Here is a 25,518-nt window from a genome sequence, read left to right as displayed (position 1 = left end):
ACAAAGTTTGGTAACATTTTATTTTACGGTGTCCTTGTTACACGTTATACATATTTACTATTATAATAACAATAAATGATGCATAATTACATGCTAGTAGCCCTAAGACAAACCCTAATCCTAACCTAATTAATATTACTCGGAACTTAAATGTATAACACTGTAACAAGTTTGATTACTTCTAATTACTATTTTAATTACAGTACATGTGTGATGAATAATGGATACTTTGTCCCTCTCAAATTATATGTGTATTATTTATTTATTTAGTTTGTTAGTTTCTTTCTTTCTTTTTGAATATGTTTATTGATTCATTGCAGGCTAATAAACTTTTTTTCCCCCAAGGGAAATGTTTGGATACTTTTTAATACTCTGGAATAACATTTGATTGAACTGAAAGTGTACATTAACTTTTGTTGCCAGATCTGAATTTCGGGTAGCTTCAGGACATTAACTACCAGTAGTAGGTTAGTATTTTTCATTGATTGCTAGCTGTAATCTCTAATCCATTATTTTTTATTGTTTTAATCTCAAATGCTGGAATCATTTGTCTGATTAATGCCTGCTGTAATGACTTAAGTTTGTTTAGCCCCTGAAAAAAAAAAAAAAAAAGGAAAGATTTTGCTTTGTAAAATACAAATTATGTATAATCCCTTCATTGCCTTTACCTAGACTACTTTATAGATCATTAAATAATTTATATTAAATTGAAAATAATTTATAATGATAAACTAAAATATTTGTACTTTCTTTATGCATGTTTACTTAACATAGAGCTTTTTAAAGGTGTATTTTCCATGGGGGGATAAATCATTAACCTCATCTTGGTGCTCCTTTTCAGCCGTCATTTAGTGAGGTGTAGATTCTGTGCAGCGATTTCCAATTCAGTTTTCTGAAGGAAAATTGTAGCCGTATAATATCAAAGTGTAGTAAGTGCTGACATTAGTTAAACACGGCAGTGCCTCTGTTCGCTCTGATTTTGAGGCCGGCGTACAGAGGTCTCTATGAGGTATGGATGTTGTCAGCTTCTATTTCCTCAGAATGACCTTTGGTGCTTGTGTGGGGTCACTGAACACTTTTATTTCCCCTGCTCACATGCAGAGTGTCTGTCTCGAATAACAGAAGATATCAGGATAAACGGGAAATACAAATCATTCATTCTGAAGACGATCACTGCAGTGTCAGTATCAACTCATTCTAGGTGAATTCATTCTACTTTTCTGTTTTTTGTACTTTCTTTCTTTTATTTTTTCCCCCCTAAAAATCTTTTATTTTTTCATTTTAGAAGAATTAAGTGAACTAATTAAGTTTTGTTTGCTTTTTACCCTTTGGCAATTGAACACTTTGACATTTGAAAAACCCATCAAACCTATGGCATTTGAAACTTTAGATATGAGCTCAAAGATCTGGAACAAGTAATGATAGGTCAGTAACATTTATTTATTTTATTTTTATTTTTATTTATTTATTTTTTTGTAGTTATTAGATTTTTGTTGTAGATGTGTTGTTTTTGTCTGTTTGGAAAATATTCAGCAAATGTAAATGATGAAATAGAAATATAAAAGTTTGTGTTATGCATTTTGAAAGTGTGTTAATGAGTTTAAGTACATTCTTTGATGTAAATTATTTAAATTAGTTTTGAGAAGGTTTATCAGAAATGCAGTGAGATGGGAAACGTATAGATTAATTATATTTCTGAAAAAGAAATAGTTTAAAGATTTTAAAATATTCAACAAATCTAGAATGATTATATTCTCAACTTTTAGCAGTTTTTATTTATTTATTTTCTATGGTTATTTACAGTATATATTTGATATAGATATTTTTGAGACAGAACAGAAAATGTTTGCTTGTTACAATGTTACTAGCTTATATCATTTTGGGTTTATGCAGTTTTTATGCGTATTGTGTATAAAAAAGTATTTACTGAACCATAGAAACCATTACTTTGTGCTGTCTATTTGATGTTTTTTTTTTTTTTTAATCTATTTGTAGCTTTTATGAACTGATGAATGTCTTTGTATACCATTATAAACATAAAGAAATGTATATGATATACTTAGATTAATATTGAGTAAATGTTATATTTAAAAACATATTTTACATGAATCTTTCTGTGCTATTCATATTTGTTAAATGTTCATGCGTCTAAAGGATCCACAAGATTCTGAGATTTTAAAACAATACAACCATAACAATATGCAATATATATATATATATATATATATATATATATATATAATATTTTAATTAGCATTATAAAAATAATATACAATAATGTAACATCACACTAAATCACAATGTGCAATTAAATATTTCTTTGTTTGAGATCCAAGGATTTGAGATTTATTTGGCAAATGTTTAAAGTTTGATATCATATTTAACATAGCCCATTCGCTATTAACATTGACTGCCAACCCACTCTAAAACCGATTTATAATATTGATCCGAATGTAGATTGTATTTGCATTGTGTTAAATCAAGCAGGAGAGGGCAGCAAAGTTCTTCAAAGCAAACGTCATTCATTCTCGTTCCTTAACATTGGCCAAGTTCTCTTTCTTATCTTAATCTAAACAGCTGTAGACAGGGGAAAAATGCTAACTGTAATAGCCACTGAATTGCTTCTGTATTTTCCGACTGAAAAAGAAATAGTTTAAAGATTTTAAAATATTCAACAAATCTAGAATGATTATATTCTCAACTTTTAGCAGTTTTATTTATTTATTTTCTATGGTTATTTACAGTATATATTTGATATAGATATTTTTGAGACAGAACAGAAAATGTTTGCTTGTTACAATGTTACTAGCTTATATCATTTTGGGTTTATGCAGTTTTATGCGTATTGTGTATAAAAAGTATTTACTGAACCATAGAAACCATTACTTTGTGCTGTCTATTTGATGTTTTTTTTTTTTTTTAATCTATTTGTAGCTTTTATGAACTGATGAATGTCTTTGTATACCATTATAAACATAAAGAAATGTATATGATATACTTAGATTAATATTGAGTAAATGTTATATTTAAAACATATTTTACATGAATCTTTCTGTGCTATTCATATTTGTTAAATGTTCATGCGTCTAAAGGATCCACAAGATTCTGAGATTTTAAAACAATACAACCATAACAATATGCAATATATATATATATATATATATATATATATATATATATATATATATAATATTTTAATTAGCATTATAAAAATAATATACAATAATGTAACATCACACTAAATCACAATGTGCAATTAAATATTTCTTTGTTTGAGATCCAAGGATTTGAGATTTATTTGGCAAATGTTTAAAGTTTGATATCATATTTAACATAGCCCATTCGCTATTAACATTGACTGCCAACCCACTCTAAAACCGATTTATAATATTGATCCGAATGTAGATTGTATTTGCATTGTGTTAAATCAAGCAGGAGAGGGCAGCAAAGTTCTTCAAAGCAAACGTCATTCATTCTCGTTCCTTAACATTGGCCAAGTTCTCTTTCTTATCTTAATCTAAACAGCTGTAGACAGGGGAAAAATGCTAACTGTAATAGCCACTGAATTGCTTCTGTATTTTCCGACTGAAAAAGAATATTGTTAAACACAGTGCTGTGCCATGAGCAAACAATTAATTAATTTCATTAAATCATTGCAATCATTATTTAAAGCAGAAACTAATTAACTGAAATTAACAATGCATCGATTCAGTCCTTTCACATTCCCGTTCTGCCTTCTGGTATCTTTGTTGCTTTAGTGCTCAATAGAGAGAGATAGCCTACACTCTAAAAAATGCTGGGTTAAGAAAAGACAATAGCGATATATTTAAACTAAGTGCAAATAGCATATTTTCTTAGCGAGAGATGCTATTTACACTAGCAAATAGCAGTATTTTTTTTAATGATATGCTATTTACACTAAGTGCAAATAGCTATAGATTCTATTTACACTATGTTAAAATAGTAAGATTTTCTGCTATTTATACTACTTAGCAAATAGTGGCAATTATCTGAACCTCAGTATTGTAGTAGCTACATTAGGCTATAAAACAGTAGGCAATAATAACATACTGAGTGAAAATTACAGTTTTAATTCAAATTATTAAATGGATGCCACTTTATTGGGTCAATAAACCTACACCTACTCTAACCCTACCCAATACTTTATTTCCAACTTTTTGAAAATAAATGCCTTTCTGATGCGGTATGAGATTTGAAATTTGAGAAAAAAAAGTTTGGCAAAAGGCGGATTCGAACTCATCTCGTCAAAAAGCAAGCGCCTTACCACCACTGAATTAAATATTAAACAAGCTTACAATTGGAAAAATTATTTAAATGTGTGTAGCTAGGATACAAAAATACTAGCTATCAGTATATTGACATTATTAGTCAACTTGTCAAGTTTGGAACTGCGTGTTAAAGACGTATATGAAGCTATTTTAAAGATCATTATTTTGTGTATTTGGTGTAACAGAATATGTTGACATGCTTTAATGTTCAGAAAACATTATTTTGCAAATACTGTACATTGTAATTCCTCTATGCCCCGCCTCTCTCAAACGCATCGTTTTCTACAAAGCCCCTCCTTCCACAAGTGCAGTCTGCTCTGATTGGCCAGCCGACACAGTGCATTGTGATTGGCCGAACACCACAAGCACGCATCGGAATTACCATAACTGCACGTTTCAGCTTTCAAGTTAGTTTTATCAGTTCAAGCCTGAAAGGGGAGCAGAGTCCTGTGACAGACACAGTGATGATGCTCATATGTATTTGCAGTACACAAGCCGCAGTTAAGACGATTTTGGGATGGGCTGTACACTCCGCTGTGACGTGACCCCGTTCCCCTCACACACACACACACACACACACACACACACAACGCCTTATGCGCAAAACTCAGCATTTGAACAGTCAATAGCAAATACTTGAACTAATAACGAAACATACTTACAGTCGCTGATTCAGAAGCCCAGATTGTCATAGCAAAGTCAGAATTGATTTTTCTTTTTTTTTTTTTTTTTTGTAGAAATAGCCTTTGTGCACGGCTTGTACTCTACTAGGTTCACGAAACTGTCGTCCATAAAATGCATTGCACAAATTCCAACATTTGGGTTCTGCTGTTCTGTTGTAAACAAATCTTAACCAATGATTCCTAACTGCATCTACTTTTGGAAGGCCAAAAAAAGTGCTTTTGCTTTTGCATAGAAACACACAGCGTCTCCCTGACATGGCTGCATCTACACTAATTGCAGTTACTGAAACCATGCCTTCTTTCCTCGCGTGAAAATTTGGGCGGCATTACCAAATATTTCCACATCGTGACGTAGACATGTGGGGGCGTGTTTGAATGAGCCGTTTTAGGAGGGCGTGGCAGAGTCTTAACTTTTATAAAGAATATCTCTTTGGGTTTGAGACTTTAGTCTTTGCAACTTTAGGGATCTCATCTATGCACGAACAGCTTGTAACACTCCAAAGAGAAAGGAAAACTTGAACTCGCATCATATGACCCCTTTAAGAGAGTGAATAAGAAACACCCATCAAGGTCTAATACTGGATCAGTCTTTTCCTCAGATCCTATAAATGTCCTAAATCCTGAAATCCCTTCATATAATATGCATCCTAAGAGGGTGGCGCTGTTGTCTAAGAAATGCTTTGAAGTGACATTTCCTGGAAGACGGACAGAATTAATCACAGAGAGACATTTGTTAGATGTGGTAGGCTATGTTTCGTGTTCTTTAGCTGAAAAGATGAAGCAGGGACTGAAAAACTGAAAAAAATTCTTTGCTTTTGCCTTTGCTTTAGTGCCACACATTATTTAAATTTTGCATAGTTGGTGATTCTTTTAGATACTGTGGCCATGGAAATGCCATGTGTGTGTGTGTGTGTGTGTGTGTGTGTGTGTGGTTGCCTCATCTTACATCACCTATCAATCAAATATATTTCATAAAACCTGGAAACCCGCAAAGAATAGAGGAGATTCTGAGACGTTAAAAAGGATATTGCAATCATTGATCAAGATATCTCCAGCAGTTTTGTCAGTGAGACAAAGCATGTCTATTTGAATTCTGCTAATGACTTGCATAGTAAGTGTTTAATCAATCAACTTATACTGAATAAATTATGAGGACAAAACATTTTCATTCCCAAAAAAGAAACCAAGCTTATAATCATCAAAAACTCATACGTTTATATTGTAAAGCAGTAATTGTGTTATGTTACTGCAACCAACCATATATTTCCATGTTTGATGTGCTTATTCCATCTCTCTCTCTCTCTCTCTCTGAGAATCATTTGTAGTCATGGGTGCTCCACACTCATCAGAACAGACACAGCAGAAGGAAAGAAGGAAAGACTTCAATATCCCTAGGTGTTAGGTGAATTGGATGCACAAATGTTCAGTTCTCACTGCATGTCTTTCTTCAGTCATCATAAGCAGAACATTATTTGAAATTACAAGGCTCTTCATTGTGACTTTAAATATCTCCCCTTTAAATATCTATCTACAATAAGGCACAATTAAATGCTGTAATATGAAAACTCTGTTTTGAAATATTGAAAAATTGTCTGACAATTCATATTGTGCCAACAGACAACAAAAGCCTTTTAACCAGACAGCCAATAAAAATGAACTGGTGTGCTCTGACATTTGACAAGGAACAGGAGGTTAATGAAGGTGCACGTGGAACAAAGAACATTTTTTCCAGACATATTTTCACAATCACTGTAGTGAATCTTTCATGTGAATAGAACTGTTGCTTCATCAAAGATGCTGCTATAAAGATCTCTTTGTTTGAGAAAACCCTTCACGATAGTTGATTAATACAGCTGTGTTTGGCTCAATTAGAGTAGGAATGCGATATGAGATTAAAATGTATTATACGGAAGATTGCAAGTAACAAAAAGAAAGATCAGTGAATGGAATTCATTTTACAAATCCTGAAAACTGAGTTCCTCAGTTTTAATCCAATAATGCTATTTTTCAAGTGAACATGCACCTTTTAAAGCAAAGTATCATCTCTACAAATCTGAAAATCAGCCCTTTTGGGAGACACTTGTGGTAGTCGTTTTGTTGAGAATTAAACATGGCAGCTTTTCTGAAGCCTGAAAGAGAACTTTAATGCTCAGCAGGCTCTCTCATGCCAAACGGGTCCATTGCTGAAACTTCAGCATGGAATGGAATTCCACCAATAAAGATAATATATTCTGCTGCTGGCTTGCAAGAACACTGCAAAATCATTTTGCATTTTAAAGATGAACAGTATTGTAGATTCTCTCAGAAACTCCGAAGAGAAACTTACATAGGCGGGGAGACTTTTCACCTTCACATCTGTCAGTCGACAGGAATGATTTATTGACATTTCAGCAGATAAAAGAAAGGATGCAGGTGTGTGTGAAGTAACGAATTTGCTTGTCTCCATGGAGATAAACCTCCAAATATTTAGCAGATATTCTTTTCTTGTTTTTGTTTTTTTACTTTTTGGTCAGTTAATATAAAAAATACCCAGTACTGTTCATTAGCCAAAGTGGTGATATTGTTATCCTTAATAATCTGCTAACCATCCTTAAGGCACTGCAATATGCGCAGATTATCCGCAGTGATGCAAACGGATTTGGATTAATATCTTCTTATAGTGCCCATAAATGTGTGTGTCATTGGAATTAAATGCAATGACAGCTTCTTTAGTCTAATTAGGCAGGAGTCTTATCTGCTGCCTGTTAATGAAAATGCCATTCAGGATGCTGTCAGCTTTTTAGAGAGTATAATGAATGACTTTCTTTTTTAACAGACAGCAATACACTTGTCTTGCATATGTACTTGTCTGTTGGTGTGCTAGTCAAATCTAAATAGCCCACATTTAGTTATAGGATGTCAATTAAAATCACTGTCAAAGTTATGTAAGTTTTACAGGCTGTAAAAGATTCCGAATCAGAATAGCTTACTAGTCTTACATCATAAGACTCAAGACATGACAGAAATAGTAAAAGTATTATGGTAGTGTGCTATTCCAAATGAAATCTGAGTTCACCTTTTAACAAGACAAATTACCAGAGCACACCTCTCAAAAAAAACAAACTTATATTTAAGTTTTGAACTTATATTTAGAATACTTATGTTGCTCTAATAATTCCATGGCATGGCTAGTTTAGTAGTCAGGTCACTGATCAGGGAGTTGTTCATTTTAAGGGTTGTTTCAGTCACTTGAGATGGAAATAATTCTAGTGCACCAAAATGTTCACTCCCTAAAAGGTCCCACAATGCAATTCAGTGCCTGAATTCATTTACATGAAATTCTGATTCACAACCTAGGGAACTAGAGAGCTGACTGAGATGCACCCTGTGTGTTTACTGCTGACAGGTTTCAAGCATCATTTCTTGTTTAAGTGTAGCCTCTCATTGTATTTTGTTGACTGGAGAACTGTTATCAAGGGAACAGTTTTGGGCTGTTTTTGTATCATTAGTTTACTTGTTTACTGCACCATAAAATCCAACCATATTTTTCACTTTCACACAAGAACAAAACTCTCTGGTGTTCTTCTCGTTAATGTGTTCGGCTCTAGGAGCTCAAATCTTCAGTTTGTAAGATGTTGCTAATTCTTAAAACTCTGGAGTATGTGCTGATTGTGAGAGATAAAAAGTTAACTGTGAACAAGCACCTCAAAACAAATCCTACTTCTCTAGAGTGTTACACCGAAGCAGTTGAAGACTTTAAAAATTTCCTTTTTTCAGTCTTGTAGGACAACATGGATAGAATATAAATCGCCCTCACTGGTCTCTCGCAATTTATCACAACAATTCTGGGACACTTCAGGTGGATACAACCAATGGATATAATCTATAGGTTTACTTTGAGCTTTCGCCAGCACTGTAGTCAGCTACAGTGAGTTTTAAAAATGTGTTCACCATCTCCGCCAAAGCTACATGATGTATAGGTCTTGTATAAAGTCCATTCAAATAGATTGTGTACCATAGTATTCTTTGGATAAATACCATGGTAATACCATTCAGTATGATGGCATCACTATAGTAAACAAAAATAATATATTTAAAATATATTTCATACTAAGAATAGTTAAAATCTAACATACTGTATTTACAGACTTACTAATAATAAAATTATAATTTATCTGGGGTACTACTTGTGCACAATGCATATTTTTTATTATTAAGCCTAAAATGTGTTTTAATGTCAATATTGATGAGAATTGTGTGATCTTTAATTAATTTCGGTCTTTAAAAGTATACTTGCAATAGTCCACTTTAGTACAATTAAATATACTTCAGTATATCTTTAGTTGGACTTCAGCACTACTTCTGCACAATTAAAGTGCATTAACTACAAAATTAGTTGTTTCAATTTAGCAGACTTTAAGTATACCAGTTTAATATACTAAAAGTACAATTGCAGGGTATTTTATTAAGTACATAAATATGTAAATGTATTTGTAGTATACTTAATATGAAATAAATGTATTTCATATACATTTTAATATATTTTCACTAGGAATATATAAAAACCATTGTAAAAGTATTAGATTATGTCTATGTGCCATGGTAAAATATATACTGTTAATTATTACATTATTAGTTAAATGTATTACTTTGTAAAATAAATCAATAAATAAAGTATGCCTGCTGTCTGTAGCAGGGATTTGAAATTCGGAAATGCTCCTACACACGTTTTTCAGTTATTTAAATCTTATGATAAAAATAAAACAGAAAAGCTGTTATGTTTTTGCGGAACTGTGATGTTCCACAAAACCATTTCTGTGTCACTTCTATGCCAAGGAGCACAATCTTAAAACCCCTTGACCTTCAGAGAGTTTTAAGATTTGTGTGTGTGTGTGTGTGTGTATGTGTGTGTGTGTGTGTGTGTGTGTGTGTGTGTGTGTGTGTGTGTATGTGTGTGTGTGTGTGTGTGTGTGTGTGTGTGTGTGTGTGTGTGTGCGTGCGTGCGTGTGTGTGTGTGTGTGTGTGTGTGTGTTCTTCTGCTGTGTGTGATGCTGTGACTCCATAATGCAAGTTTTGGGTGAGTTCAGTGTCATGGTGCTGTGGAGGAGAATGAGAAGCTGAGTGATGCTTTCTGTTACTTCATTGCATCCATTTTATTAGCTTGTCAAATATTTCAGTTTTCACTTTATATCTTCAAAGTGTTTTATGATCAAACGAGAGAACAACAGAAATACAGCTCTTAAATGTGATTTTTTTTTTTTTTTTTTTTGGCCCAACAAAGAAACAGCTGCATAAGAAACAACTTTTTATTTTTTTTATGTAACATTTCATGATGTTTTTTTTTTTCAATCTTCTTATTTATGAAGGATGTAGAGAGGAAGAAAAAGTCTAATCCTTTTGTCTGTTTGTGAAAAATGATATTGTGCGGGAGAGATATTATTGGGGATATTATGTTCCCTAAAGTGCATCTGTGAAGTGAGATACAGTATTTGCCATAAGGAGACGAAAATCAAGCCATTCTTATTTTTCACTGGCCATCTGGACCAAAAAAAAAAAAAAAAGACCCACAGTTGCTATGGTGACAGAATACTTTGACAAGCAGCCCCATGTGTAGATAGATCAGTGGTATATGTACATATAGTAGGGCTGATAAAGTCTTCATGCACCTTCCTAAATCAATGCCTGTAGCTAAACAATGACTTGAGCCACCTGTACATCAGGGTTGTAGGTCTAGAGCTTTAGTTCACGATATTGGAAGGACTTCAATAGCATTTGGTGCTCTGCCGAAATCCTACTCAGAATCCACCTACGGTGAATTGGCAACAGTTGGGCTTGTACCCTTAGTGGCTGTTTTATTTGTGTTCATTTTTTCTTAAATTAAGAGAGTTCCACTGAGGACTGTGGACCTCTTTTACTAACAAAGACTGAGTACAGGGTCACTCTCATAGGAAGACTAATAGAAAATGCCATAAAACCAGCTGCTTCCACTAATTAAAACTGTCCTGTACTGCTGTTCTGGCTTATGACTGTGGCCATGTTAATTTGTGCTGGAAGTACTGAACTGTTTCATTTGTCTTACTAATATATATATATATATATATATATATACATATATATATATATATATATATATATATATATATGACCAAAAATAAATTACGTCACCTCCCCAGCTTGTACACCATAAGAATTCCTGTGGTATATAAGAATTATTGAATAGCTGAGCCCACAGAGATATCTGAGTTATGACAGTTTCTTTTTTCTTTTTTTCTTTCTGTATTCAAGGGCACAAATCAAGGGCTGAGAACCAGTGACATTTTTGGTGAAATGGAGTACTGTCATCCATGAGTGTACAATCTTTTAATTATAAACAATTGAAATCAGTACACAAAGTCAGATCAAACTATGGTACATTTTTTGGCTCTCCTAAAGTTGGTGAAATGTCACTTACGCCTTTCTGGTTCTCACCCCTTATTTTTGCAAACTTAGTCAAGATTAATGTCTGTGGTAATATTTTAGCAAATATTTAATTTTGCTTAAGGTACAACAAGATACTGATGAAGCAGGATGCTATTTTAAAGATTTAAACACTCTAATGTAATGTAGTGAACAACTGACAACTCATATGGATTTTTAACTTGTGTAAAAATCTTTTGGGGGCAAATAGAGAATACCTATCAAATTTTCTACCTGTGTGTGTGAGAGAGAGAGAAAGAGAGAGAGAGAGAGAGAGAGAGAGAGAATTGTTTGCCCAGCAGGATCTATGGTTTTCTGTCCTTGGCATGAATAGGTGTGGAAGAAATAATGGAATTGTAGTGGTTGATTCACACTATAACTGTTCATGTTTGAGATATGGAAAAGAAAGGGAGTGAAAATAGAGAAAGAAAGTGTGAGAGGGAATATGTTTGAGTGACCTGAAGCCAGGGGAGGTAGTGCCTTTCATTGAAAGTTCTCCGATAAGTTCTTTTGATCTCTCCCTCACTCCCCCCTTGCCATGGTGACCTTGCTGAGATGCTTTTAGCACTCAGTGGCTTTGATAATATTGTACATTATGTCCAAAAGCCAGGTTATAATAATAACATCCATCAGATTAATAATGCGATGCTAACACATAATTATACCAAATTACAAAGTGCAGGAATAAGTGAGGTTTTAGTCCAGCTATCATTAGCATTCATACTGTTGTCATAATATACTACTTTTACATTTTCTTTGCAAGCAGCTAAAATTAAGTCATTTATTCAGAAGTCATAATATTTAAATTACCCCCAGTTAATAAGAATAAGAACATTAAATGTTTTGTTTGTTTTATGCTGTATTCCTTTGAATGCACATTATAGCTTGTGCAACAACATAATATGCAGTTTTAATCAAATATATTTCATCATTTGCTCTTAAAACTCTCCCCTGAGTCCCCCATTATAGAATAAGCACTAAATGACAGCTCAAATTACCTAATAAAGCTAAATCAAGTTAAGTAAAAAGCTTATAAAGTATAATTAATGACCTTGTAAAATGAAGCATCTTACTCACAGAATAAGCATGGTCTATTAAACATAGTCTATTTACACTGTATTATTATTAAAGGGCAGCAACTAATCAAGTCTTTGAGTTATTTTAACCTGAAACATAATGCATCCCCTGATACGGCAGACAGGATGGGGGCACAAACAAGTTGTAAACATGCACACACTCAAAGCAAAGACTCCTGCATGACCCAAATCTGTCAGATCACAGAGGTTCTCAACTTCTGTTTTAATTACACCTACAGGAATTAAAGCGGGAAAGAGTTCAATGTGAAATTCACACTACTTCGAGTTAAAAAAAATCTTCAAAAAGATATTCAGAATCACACCGCAGCTGGAAACCTTATGAGAAATAGGTGAAATTATTCATGATTGCCTTGTAGCTCCATAATGGTTTATTGGTTATATGGTTTGTCTTTTTTGTGGCATAACTTTATTGTTTTAATGGCTATTTACAAGGTTTCTAAGGGTACAGAAATGCTACTGCTATTACAGATTAACTGCATGACTTGACATTAGCTACATAATTTAGTGCGTAGTATGGTGTCAATCAAATTTTGTAGCCATACTCAGTATATATAATTCTTAAAAAGAGTTTTTTGCTTAATTCGTTTTAATTAATTTATTTAATTTTTGGATTTAATTACACTTGTCTCTGACATTTGGCAGTATAAACAGTTAAAATAACAGCATGTTGAGTTGCAGGACACATAAGTAAATAAATAAACAATGTTCCTGCATAATCCCACATTCAAGCTGTTTTTGTTGGACTATCCAGATATTTGAGAAAAGCATGAAATCATCAGAAACTCAGTCGTGATTCGCCGACAGGATAAGCTGCCCGAGTCCAGAGGGACATTTTAGCATGTCACAGTCAGTGTTGAAGTGGGTGAAATTGAATCAGCTCTCTTCTAGGCTGATGGCAGGTGGCCCCTGCCGCGCCATCGTGATTCCCTTATTTCCCGTCTCTGGTACCCAAGAGGCATTAAGCTTGTGGGCGAAAGGAGAAAAAAAAAAAACAGAGACGGAATCCTTCTTCAAAGCAGCTGGCACAAACTGCTGCCAGGAACATCTCACGAAGTACATGAGCACAGCAGCATGTGTGAGAGAAAACCCACTAACTCACTCACCAAACTCCATCCTTACAGAGTTGTTGACAAATAGGGCCAGATACTGCATAGCCTGCTGTATCTGACTGTGGCATGATGGTAAAGTTTATAATATGAAGCATACACATATACATCTACACACTATTTAAGGAGTGGCAGATTTTGTTTATTGGATTTTTTTTTGGCATTGCTATTCCCTCTGCACTCATAGTGATTGCAAGAGTAATTTCATTGGCAAGAGTCTTTCTTTACTTAATGTCATTTATCAACACGTTTGTGTGTTTTGTGTGTGTGTACATGCTCATCGTCCAAGCTCACTTTCAATGGAAAGAATTTGAATAATCAATATTTAAGTATAATGCCTGGAATGGCAATATGACACCATCATATAAGACTCAATAATGATGGCGCATACATTACAGTTCTAGTAATACAAGGTCGTTTCAATGGCTCTTTGTTTGTGTACAGCACAATAAGCACTTGTTCAGTCAGTTCAACAAAAAAAGGAAATATGCTAATTAAGTGTTTCAAATACACGTTTAAAAGAGAAAAGGAGAGCTAGAAGTCTGCATTTATTCAGAAGAGCTGTCTTTTCAAAGCAGACCATTATTATTATAATTTGTGAATACTATCAATGTTGTTCTGGATTTTACAGATTGAATGAAATCCTTTTGTACATCACCTGATTTAGTCAATGAAAAAAATGGGAGCATTAATGTCTCATTCTTTAAATATTAACATTGTTTAATGACATATTATCATTTTAAGTCTGAAATTCACTATAGACATTTCACTAGACTGACTAGACTTTTCCAAAGTTTATTAAATGCATGTCCTTCAGAGAAGAATGCAGCATTCTTTTAATTCTGCACTATTGTAATGTACAGATCTCTACATTCTGTGTTGTCTTGTTTTCTCTTGTGCATCAAAGGTTAGCGTGCTGCCCCCTGCTGCATGGGAATGTTGGCAATGGCTCTTTAAATTGTGCAGTTTTGAACCACTGAAAGATTCAAAATGAAAATGAAAAAAATATATATACTGTGAGTCATTCTAAGGTGCTAAGACTTTCTTCACATATCGGGAGCACTCAGCAGGAGTCAGACTGGCTATCATCACATCTCTGCTGGAAAAAAAAAATCTTGAGGAAAATGGGCCTTTAATGTCATCATGCAAATGTCAGTACAATTTGTCAAAATTATGTTTTTCATACTTTGTAGCCTTCAAATCAGTCCAGACATGTAACTCTACTAAAGAAGACTGTGAGAAGATCATCATTAATAATAAAGTGCAAGACACATGCACACATTCACTGCTTTTTTCTTTTGATTTTGAAATAAGCCTGTCACCTTGCAAGTTTTATTCATACAAGAGGCAGCATGCTCATATACATTTAATGTTTAGATTTTAAAGGTGATTTTCTTTTACTGCTTCTTTCACCATGCTTTTTAAATGTATTTTTAAAAGTGGTTTTCTGTCTCTTAATGTCTGAAACCATAACTCCCCTGTAAGAAGTAATCTAATTATTCAAAATACAATCCTCTCACTTTTCTACCGTTTTGTGATTATACAGTATTGCACTTGTAGAGTCTGTGACACTGCTAATATTGCTGACTCTACATGATATATTGCTTGTGTTTGAATTTTTCGTCATGTCTAAGTCTGCCAAATGAATACATGCAAATTTATTTAAACTGTTCTGTGCTCTTACTCCTTGTCAAAAAAGGGTTCATTGTCATTTTTCACACATTGCAGAGACATGAAAAGAAAATGGGTTTCTATAAAAACACCAAGATATTTATAGCAACGCTGTAAAGTGTAGACCTATACATGTTTTTTGTAATGTTTTTTTTATACATGTTAATACATTTGAAAAAGGAAGTAATATTATTCTTATAAAATTATGCTGGTGCGGAAAGACATATCCTTTAATGGTTGAGGGAAAATAATGTCAACTTGTTTTCCAATAGTCTTTGTTGGGGTGCATACTTATTATTGCTTACATAAAACAAGCCTTTGAAAAAGTTTATTGACAATACTTAATAGTTTAAAGTTTTTGAGAGTTACGCCCATGATTTCTGCAAAGCGTCATGGGATGTAGGAATAAGGTGGTTTGAAACACATTGTTTGGAGCAAGCTGATAAATTTGGAGCCATAACATTTGCAATCTCATGCTGCTATATTCAACCACCCGTGGGCAAATCTTTGTGTACAGCTGAAAGCGTTCACTGAACACTCTCTCTGGCTTTGTTTTTACAAGGACAGTAATTTACCACCTCCCTTTCTAGGCTCTTGCCTCCTCAATACACTCACTCGCATACCTCCGTCTTCGCCATGCCCAACATCTTGTTCCAAGCTTCCCCTGATCTGACACTTCCTCCTCTTCAGTCATGGAATGATGTTTTTAAATAACCCTTCCACTCAGACTTGGCACATACATGTTCTCATATGTCTGCCTGTGTAAATGGAGCCTCCGCTAATGTTGTGTGTGCTTGCCGTAGGCACTGTGATTACAAATATGCAGCTTTGTTGTTTCTGTGATTATAGAAGGTATAGGCTGAACTTGGCATCTGCTTTGTCTCATCTGGCTGCGTATGGAAGCAATTTTGGGCAGCCAACACATGTTTTAGATGGACTAAGTGAAGTATGCACACACATAAGTGTATGTTCCCACGATTTAACACCCTACGTTACTCACCTAGGCTTTTCTTGCTTACAACTTCTCACTCTCTCATACACCTGATATTCTGTTACTCGAAGGTGTTGCTCGACACATTGTGGGATCTCTTTACAAAACACTTAACGTCATGCAGAAGATGTGTTTTCTTCCATAGATTATTCTTTGAAAAATCTGATTATATCGTCCTCAGACTGTCTCAGATTACTTTGTTTTCTTGCGCAACAAGCTCTCAGATTTGATTAGACTGAATCTAATGCTGTCTTCTCAGATTTTCTTTCCACTGAACGGGCTCCTCATGGGACAGAAGGACTTCAATGCAGTGTCCTTTTGGTTGGACTGCTGCTCTGTCCCCTATATTCCCAGCTCCTCTGGGCTTAGAGGAAGTCATTAGCCCACTTTATCTAAATACATGAAATTAAAGGGGAAGGATATCATGTTTTGGGGGGCGTAATGTCAGATAGGAAATTAAATATGAGCATTTGTACAATCTACGTGATTGATATCTGCGACAACGAGCACCGGTGACCAAAGTAATTGACGATCAGAGTATCTTTCCTCTGACTCAGACTTTACTTATGGCACAATGGTAAAAAAGTCACTTTATTTATGACCATGTCTGCACACTGAAAGTGGCTAAGGCTGATTTAACACAGGAACCCAAAGAAAAGTGCTTGAGTAAATCAATTGTGGCCATTACCTCTGTATGGCGACCTTGTCATTTGAAATAAGGGATTATGATTAGCCATTGTTTTATCTGGTTAGGCTACTGCAATGATTATGGCTACAGAGGGAATGTGCCGAGAGACCAGAAAAATAAATATTTCACCATCTCACTGAGAAAGAGGGGCATGTGAAGAAGTCCAATTTTCTTACTTGTTAGAATCACCTCCTGGTACGATTTTGAAGCAATATGACAGAGACGCTGAATCTGTCAATGTTTCATACCATGTATCCTAATGAGGGAGACAGAATTTCAACCAGAGGAGCTATTTCCACACTGATATAAAAAATAAATAAAAAATACAATCCCAGTAGTTGTTGTGTTAACGACTACAAAAATTCATTGAGACTCCTCCCTCTTTTTGATTCTATATTTTTAAAGCAGTAAGACGTAAATAGGGACAGTTTTTGGAGGCTTTAAAAGCAGAAATGTGAAGCACTCACATAATTTCTGGGTTAATATCACCATAGAGTGCCTTTCAACCCTCACAATACTCAAAAATTTTGGTTTTAATTTCCCATTCGCTTTATGTCATATCATAAATAGTAGACAATCAAGTACTATAGAAACATATTAGCTGAGCTCTCACACATTTATTTTAGATAATTATGGACCATTATTTGAAGCATAAACCATAAGATATGTCCACCCTGTCATGGACATATTACTGTTAAATACGTTTTCATTACAAAATTAAGATGCAAATTATATTTTCTGAGAGGTATAATGTCCCTTTCCTAAACATGGTTATTTGTTTGCTTTCAAATCATAAATACATAAAAGATTTTATGTAAACCATGTGTTTTAAAAGAAAATCATACAATTCACACATGTATTTTTTCTTATTTGGAGAAAACTGTGATATTTGGATGCAGTTATAGCTCCCCACACCTAGCTATTGAACACACTGGATTATATAGATATGATTGAATTATTATTTAAAATATTATTGTAAAATATCAAGATGACAGGGTGGACCAGCACATGACGGTGTGGACACATAATGCATAACACACAAATCATGACAAAATATGAAAATGAAACATTTATTCAACTTAAAAAAATAATATATATATATATATATATATATATATAATAAATAATATAATTACATCCTCAATCACATTGATATACCGCCCCCTCCCCGTTGCCCCATTCATTTTCATTCAGTCCACCCTGTCATGCGTCTGTCCACGTGATCGAGTCTAAGACAGGGACATTTTGAGCTTCAATTAGCATACAACAAACTGTGAGCTAAATATTTAGTCTGGTTATTGAAGAGAATTCGGTATATTTAAACGTACATATTTTGAAAATACTGTGTTCTAATCACTTCTGGCATAGTTTATGCCGACAGGGTGGACATGTTAAGCTTAGGAAAAGCAAGTAAGCAAACTCATACAAAGAAAATTTGTCAATTGAAAAGTCACCAACATATTCACCTCAGCTGTTGAAATTCCCGCCACTGAAGAGACAAAAAAGCTGCCACCTGATGTCACTAAAGGGGATGGCCTTTTCTTAAATGGGCAGATTCCCAACACGACAGGGTGGACAACCATTCAAGGGACATGGAAAAACTCTTCTTTTTTTATTTAAAAAAAATATAAATCAAAAAATCAATACACTCAAATTGAGTTTAACAAAAAATTTACTAAATATTAATAGAGAATTTTTTATTTTCTTTTATAATTTGACTGTATTCTACTCTCATTCAAATTTAATGAGCAGCACATGGGACAAAGCAAAATTAACACGCATCCGCTTACACAAAACTAAAAAAAAAAAATCTAGAAAATTTATCTAAAGAGCCAAGTAATGCTTTTGTAGTGGACAGCACATTCCAGGGCCCAGTTTATGGCGGGGCCCCTCAATGACTACAATAGTGGACAAAGGTTTGCTACATTTTGATTGGATCTTGGTGGACTAACATAAGCAAACTGTCCAATGCCATCAGATAAAGATGCCAGGACAACAGCCAGACACCTCTTAGAGGGCAAGAAGAAGACCTTTGGTAAAAAAGAAGCCCGGGAAGGACAGGACTTCTCATTGGTCAAATGCAGTTTCTGCCCTTCACCCACCAACAGACTGATTCCTAAGGTTTTGGCCAGTGACTGCCATAAAAATTCCTTAGGACCTCTGGATGCAGCAGCAGTGGGTGAAACAAAGAGAGATCACAAAGTTCCATCCAAATCCATTCATAACTATGTTCTCAAACCTTAAACTGATGCAAACTACAACACACACATCCTACTTATTCAGAGAAATAGGTATTCTTAGTGACAGCGACGTGTAGTGCAACATCTTACACAAACTCAGCTGTTGATGGACAAATTAATGCATGCATGACAGTTCAATCTTCTTCCATCATGTTTGGACTTAATGTGTTCGTAACATTGCCAAAGGTATTCTGGTTGTGGTTTGGTAAGTGAATGATGCATTGGTAAAACTTTTGTGACACTTTTCTAACTTTGTGTTTGGACTATGCAAATAAGGTGTCCCCCCACTCTGATGGAAACAGCCAATCACAGCATGGAAATTTAGAAGCGCCAGATTGCAATCTCCTCCTCATCGAAAAGAGATAAAGGTACCTTCCCAAAAAGACACTCCTTGTTCTGAGTCTTCGGCCTGTTACAACCAGTTCTGAGTCTGAGTCCTGTTACCAGGAAGGCAGCAACAGATCAACCAGATCTGAGTATCCGGCCTGCAAGGGTGAGACACTAACAGATCAACCAAGTTCAGAGTCTCTAGCCCAAAGAGGCAGAAGACACACAGACATCTGTAACAAGGTTAAGCTCCAGCGAGCCAACCTTCACTCCAAGGTACCTTGGCTTGCGTGTTCCAGGCTAAGGACCTTCTGCACCTACTCCAGCGCCACATCTGCGTGTTCCAGATTCTAGGACCCTTTGGTGCTCCAGGAGATCAGCATCCTCCAGCGCTTCGTGTTCAAGGCTGTCGAAACGGATTCCTGCTCCATTCCTCACTGCATTGTTACCAGCACAACCAGTGGATGAAGTCACCGCCACCGGACTGCTCACTCGACCACAGAGAACGTAACTATCACTTATCCAAACCTCTTCCAGAGACCTTGGCATTGTTGTATATTATCAGTATATGATTTTTCTAATTTACATTAGATATTATATAGCCGATTGCAGTTTATAGCAAATCTTTCATGTATTTGTTTGATGCATAATAAGGTTCTTCACCGTATTTCTTTCAGAGTAGCAACAGTTTATCTTTCCAGATAACGTAGCTCTGACATTGCAACACCCAACATAATCACTTGCATTCTATGCATCTTATGCACTTTATTCCTATTTCATTTATGGTATTCGTTTAGTAGTTGTTGATTACTCTTGTCTATTTTTTGTTAATAAATTCTATTTTATTGCACTTGTGTCTTCCTTGTGTTGATGATACAGAAAGAGGTTCTACAAGTTAGAGATCCCACCAATCTTTCTTATGTGATGTACTCATAACCACACCTTAAGTGACACGTGATCCAAATATCATAACGTCATTGGTGACGCGAGTACCCATCACTACACTATTTCGCCTCCCTAGGTTGGCGAAAGCAAAAATCACTTCACTTTCATAGTCATTTTTATGTTAGGTTATCATTGAAAATGAGTTATTTATGTACAGGACACCAAAAGGCACCCTACAGTGATATTGACATAAACCTCATTCTATCAGTTATAGTTGTTTAAAATTGTTATTTTTGTGTTACATTACAGGGTTTACAACATAACAGTGTTATGCCATAAAAGTTGATGTTAAATTGGATATGACTTTACACAAAAGGCTAGTAAGTGATTTTATTACACAGAAATCACAGATATATTTGGCTTAAAGCATTTTAACACTTACAAATAAGCCCTATTCACTTCCATTTTGCCTCACTGCAACCAGTTAAAAAAAGAAGTGTCAAATCAAAATGTATTTACTTAGGTAATAAAAATTATGCCACAAATGCTATTGATTGAGCTTATCCCATAATAAACCTGAAATATTATTTCAAAACAAAATAGCTGCAATACTCTACCAGTCCAAACAAGTAGTCACCCTTTGCCTGTACATTACCGTTAGAAGCATTAGAAAGAACAAAACTGTGACGGGCAAGCTTGTGATATTGCTTGGATTGATAGTTCTGTATATTGAAAGTCATAAAATGTCTTTTACAATCTTTAAATTATGTTTCTTTTCTCCGTCTTTTTCTCTAGGGGTTTGTTTTCTGTGATAAAACTTAGGCGAGAACAGTGGAACGTGGCTCAGAATCGGGCCAGATATGAAGGATGTCTTCTTTGCAGGATGTGTTCGTGTGCACCTTCATGGATTTCTGCACTGATATGATCCCTGAGGCAAGACAGGAATAAAACTGTGGTTGTAAAACATTCCCTTTATTTTGTAGCCACCAGCTGTGCAATGTCACACTGTCTACCATGCATGCATATGAATCGTGACTAGCACAGATATAAAGGCAAGTAATTTCCCCACAAAATCTAACATTCTCGAGCTGCTTACCCTTAATTTAAAATCTTTAATGATAAGTCCTTCAACCAGAATAGGCTTTTTTGTTTCTTTCATCTGCTGTTCTTTGTATCATTGAGCATGCAGAGAGAGTTCTAGCAATTTAAAACTCAAGCAGCATGTGACGAAGCACTAGAAGTTAACACCCACTCTTACTTCTTACACAATCACCAACAGTGATTTTCTCTCCTGTAGTGTTCGTGAGGCAGTTCCGTGAGAGGTTCTGATCTACACGTCGACAAGTTACACATATCAGAGAATCCCACAGCTTACTAATGAGGGGGAGAAATTAGCAGGAGAGGAACGATTTCAGATTGGACTCTGTCAAATGTGCTGAGAGAGAGAGAGAAGGGAGGACAGACTAAGCTTTTCTCAGTTACAAAGACTGCCTAAGCTCTCAGAAGATGTCAAGTGCTAGAAAGATTTTTTGTGCACGGGTTTGGCGATATCCTCAGAAAGTAGATCCTTATTTATTTAGTTGTTAGTTAGTTAGTTATTATTTCAGTGTCGCTCATGCAATTTCAGTGTCCATAACTTCACTCATCCATTTTGTTTTATTTGTATTTTTTCTTGTTTTAGTGGAAAATTTCACTTGATTTTCAATCAGTTATGAAACACAACATATTTGTGAGCAGTGTTGGGAAGGTTACTTTGGAAATGTAATAGGTTACAGATTACAAGTTACCCTATTTAAAACCTAATAAGTAGTGCAACTATTTCAATTACTTTATTGAAATAATGTAACTGATTACATTTGATTATTTTTTATTAGTTTTCTAAATTTCAAATGATTGTTTTCAACTGTTAATCATTTTCAAACATTTAAAGCAGGCAGGGTTACGGTAATACTCAACACTGATTACTTTCAGACTTTCAAAATACTTTATGGCTTGAATTAAGATTATAATAATGTAATTTTGAAGCATAGCCACCATAAAAGACCAGACTTTAGCACACTGTAAAAAGTGATAAGTTGACTTAACTTAAAAAAACTGAGGAAACCCGTTGCCTTAAAATTATTAAGTAAATAATAATAAAAAATAAAAAAAAAGTTAAGTGAACTTGACAATTCACTTAACTTATTTTTTTAAATTATTATTTACTTAAAATTTTTAAGGCAACAGGTTCCCTCAATTTTTTTTAAGTTATGTCAAATACGGTTAAATACAGATTTAAAATCATAGCAAGACATAGTTTAATTATTTTAATTAAATTAATAATTTTGAGATCAAATCTTTACATAGCTACGACAGGAATCACTGAATGCTTTGGAGAGAGAGAGAAAAAACAGTTAATCTTAAAAAATAAAGCATATACATAAACACAAACAGGAAATAAAACAGTTATCGAATAAGCATGTGTTCTATTCCGTGTCCTAAACTCCTGAAACATTGGATTCTCATATTTTAAAGACGTCAATACAATTTGGGAAAGAAATCTTTTAAATTAAATTACGTACTTCTGTTACATATAGTTACTCCCCAACACTGTTTGTGAGTATGCGTTTATGTCTTTAATGTATATATATGTATTATTTATTTATAAATCCACACCCTTGCAGGAACATGACGGTTGGGGAGGGGGGTATGAATATAAATTTTTCAAATGTATTATGACATTTCATGAAAAACAATGGAGAAAAAAAGTATTAAATGTCAGTACTTCAGTGGTTCTCTGTCACAGATCTTTAGGTTTTTATTTTAAAGCCAGTTGGTTTCTTTGCAGGAAGTTTGTGAGCCCTGAAGCAAAAATGAAGCCACTTTCTTAACAGAATCCCCTCTTTCAGAGTTTAATTCCAATTTAGCTAATCAAGTATTCATGTAGAATTGAAAATTCCATCAGGTGTTTTAAAACAGAGTTGAAGCTAAACTCAGGATGGCAGGTTTCCAGGATAATCTCCATTTTATATTTCTCACATTGCATATACACTTTCAAATGTACTTGTGTACGCAGGGGGTATCAGTTCACACATACGACTTCTAGAGCTCTGGGATCATAAATCTCTGTGCTGAGCTCTAGATACTGCCATGCCTTGGATCCTTTTACATAGGTTTCTGCATTATTTTCTGTATTATGCTTTAGGAGAAAATACATTTGTGCACATGTGGTTAAAAATAAATAAATGTTTTAAGTAGTTATCAAGTCTGTCATTATGTCTGCTGAGCCTTTCAGGGCCACAGAGTATGAAAGGATGAGTAACTGTTTCAGTGCTTTTTTCCCCTGTAATCTCTCATGCTCTGAGGTGTTCATGGTAATATTTGGACTGAAAATGGCTTTTTTAATGAATCTCACTGACACACACCTGTGAAGCCCCTACTCAGAGGCACACACATACAAGTTTTATGGCATGACTTGTATTTTAGGCTTGATAGGCTATTTTAGGCAATAAGAAAGCAAAATAAACCCTCTCCCATGTGGGCCAAACCACATTCTCCATTTTGTTAAAACATTCTTGATTAGATGCGAGTACAAGCTGAAAATTATTAATGACCTTAAAAATACAGGGTTAAAAAACATACACTACCATTCAAAAGTTTGAGGTCAATAAGTTTTTTTAAATAAATTAGCACTTTTATTAATCAAATATGCAAATTGAGCAAAAGTGACAGTAAATATAATACATTTGTTACAAAAGGTTTGTTTTTCAAATAAATGCTTTTCCTTTGAACTTGAGGAGCATATATATATATATATATTGTTTTCAACATTGATTCAACATTGATAATAATAAAAAAATGTTACTTGTGCCCCAAATATTAGACAGCATAGTAGACTGCTGAAAAAAAGCTTTGCCATCACAGGAAAAAAAATAAATAAATAGAAACAACTACTAATAATATTTCACAATATCATTATACTGTTTTTACTGTATTTGTCATCAAAAAAAAAAAAGAAAAAAAAGTACAGCCTTGGTGATCATAAGCGAGCGACTTCATTAAACAGTCTTACTGAATCCAAACTTTTGAATGCCATTATACTGAAAATGCATCTGAGTCAAGAACCAGAATATTATATACAAGCACGAAACCACCTAGAAACTGAATAATACTAAGAACCACACAGAACACCTCTCAGAAAATGTAAAAATCTATTTTCTACAATCTGTTCTGCTCAATATTGAGAATAAACTGCTTCCTGAATCAACATATTTATGGTTTGTTGAAATTCAGAGCGTCAATTGTAAGTGGCTGTGTATGGGTTCTTAAAAGTCTGTAATGACGGCTCATTTTAGAGAGACTAGTCTTTGGAAATCTCATGCCATGAGTCACGGGGTATTTAGGCTTGTGCTTTCTTTTTGAATCCCATGAATCAGTCAAGTTTGGTGACAATACAATTCATCACACTAGTCTCTATAGCAACAATCAGAGGTTCACGTGGCTTGGTTTGATTCTTGAGTAATGTTCTGCGGCTGACATGATGTCGTTACTGATTTGATTTCGAAATCTTAATGCTACATTTACATTTATGCATTTGGTGGACAATTTCATCCAAAGTGACTTATATTACATTCAAGCTATACATTTTTGTCATGAATTCCCTGGGAATCAAATCCATGACCTTGGCGTTGCTACTGTTTGAAAGGCTCAGTGTTAATGCTAAATGTCTTGCTCTATGACAGTATATTTATTTGTTGTTGTGTTGACTGTGAAGTGCTAATATCTAACTGTTTAACAAAATACCAACATACGAATTTCCAGTATCACACTGTGATTACTTACATTTGTGAAAATGATTAAGTGCTAAATAGGATCACTACATCACTAAAGCATATTATTGGAAACAGTGAAGTGACAGTAGAAGAGAGCGGTCTGTTATTCAGCGAGGTCAAAGAGCCGTTCAAGCCGAAAGGCCATAAATACTCAAGCATCCTTTATTTAACCTGGCATGAAGATGCGTATCTCTGAACTTGCAGCAAATTGAACCTTGCAAAATGAGCAGCAAAAGACTGCTAGGGTCAACTAAAGTTAAGACTTTAGAGATAATGAATAGTAGAAATTGGAGGT

The sequence above is a fragment of the Onychostoma macrolepis genome, chromosome 01, assembly GCF_012432095.1.
Source record: "Onychostoma macrolepis isolate SWU-2019 chromosome 01, ASM1243209v1, whole genome shotgun sequence".
NCBI lineage: Eukaryota > Metazoa > Chordata > Actinopteri > Cypriniformes > Cyprinidae > Onychostoma > Onychostoma macrolepis.
The sequence above is the reverse complement of the archived record's forward strand: the minus strand, read 5'-3'. Positions refer to the sequence as shown.